Source organism: Nicotiana tomentosiformis, chromosome 2, assembly GCF_000390325.3.
Source record: "Nicotiana tomentosiformis chromosome 2, ASM39032v3, whole genome shotgun sequence".
Classification (NCBI taxonomy): domain Eukaryota; kingdom Viridiplantae; phylum Streptophyta; class Magnoliopsida; order Solanales; family Solanaceae; genus Nicotiana; species Nicotiana tomentosiformis.
In genome coordinates this window covers 46,668,235-46,670,062 of record NC_090813.1, presented here as the reverse complement: position 1 = coordinate 46,670,062, position 1,828 = coordinate 46,668,235, and positions in this window count along the sequence as shown.

Here is a 1,828-nt window from a genome sequence, read left to right as displayed (position 1 = left end):
ACCCCATCTTAATTATGATTTTCATGGAGCTTTGCCTACAGATAGAGAAGAGGAAATGAAGAAGAATAAGAAGAAGACCTAGAAGAAAAAATCTCATATGTTCTGTTCTCAGACCAAAGTGGCTATCTTCGATATAACCTATGTTACATAGGTTATATTCAGTGGATTGTTTGGAACACGTGGAGGATCCAGAACCTTTGGATCAAGCAAATTAACTCATGATATATTAATTATAGACCATTTGATAATGTTAATATTAGAAGCTTCCCTCACGTGACTAACATGCGAGGGAATATAATTAGTTGAGTAGAAAGAATATATTTGTTATTAGTAGGCAAATTAGAATAGGACAAGTATACTATCACGACCCCAAAACCTAACCCGTCGTGATGGCATCTATCGTGGTACTAGGCAAGCCGACCTTTCCTCAAAACACTTTCAAAATTTAACAGAAATGAATTAAGACATTTAAAATAACTGAAATTTCTCATAAATACGGGGTAAAACCCAAATAAAACATAAGTGCAGAAAGTTAGCCCGACATCGGGGTGTCACTAAGTCATGAGCAACTAGACTCTCAATCTAAAAGACAGTGTCTACAATAGTTTGCGTCTAGATATCAATATAGAGGAAGAAAGATAATAAGGAGGGAGTACAAGGTCTGCGAACGCCGGCAGCTACCTCGTAAATCTCCGAAAGATCAACTGCGCACGAACTCAATGACCTCCACGTCCAGTCACACCTGAATCTGCACACAAGGTGCAGGGAGTAACGTGAGTACTTCGAACTTAATAAGTAACAAAATTAAATAAGGAGCTGAGAAGCAGTGACGAGCTACACATATGCAGTTCACTTCAGTAATTTCAGCAAGAAAAGTAGGCATGCTTTCAATTCGGTGTTTTAAATAAAAATATTTCGAGCTCAAGTACAACAATATAAGCCCTCCAGAAAATTTCACAACAACAATAATTAGCAACGAAGTGCAACAGCAAAATAAGAACAAGTACAGCCTCACAGGGCGACTGTCACTCATCTATCTCAACAACTCAATCACTAAGCTCTCAGCCTCAATACTCACAATCAAATTTATCTACGCTCACTGGGGGTGTACAGACTCTGAAGGGGCTCTTACAGTCCAAGCGTTATATATTGTTGTGGCGTGCAGCCCGACCCAATACTGTTGCGGCGTGCCACCCGATCCATATATTATTGCGGCGTACAGCCCAATCCAAGTACTGCTGCGACGTGCAGCCCGATCCGATATATGGCCCGAAGGCTTATTGCGGCGTGCAACCTGATCCAATATTATTGCAACGTGCAGCCCGATCCAATATATCTCACATAGATCTCAACCCGACACTCAGGCCCTATCTCAGTCACTAACCTCTCCAGCCCCTCGGGCTCACAGAATATCATAATAACCAGCCCAGATAAGGAATACAACAAGTATCAACAAGAAATGAGAGGAAACGGAGATATAACACACAATAAGACTGTGACTGCGTACAAGACAACAATTAGCAGTCAATTCAACAAGTATACAACCGTTGTGGGTCCCAATAGTGATATCATATGGCCTAAGCATGGTTTCTAACATGAAAGGCGGTCAATTGTTCAAAGACAAGGAAAAACAAGTAATAACAATGGCTATTCAACTTTACAGTCTCACGGGACGGACCAAGCCACAATCCCTCACGGTGCATGCTCGCACGCCCATCACTTAGCATGTGCGTCACCTCCAAATATCACATTAAACCAATTCTCGGGGTTTCATACCCTCAAAACCAGATTTAAGAATGTTACTTACCTCAATCCGAGCAAAATCCTA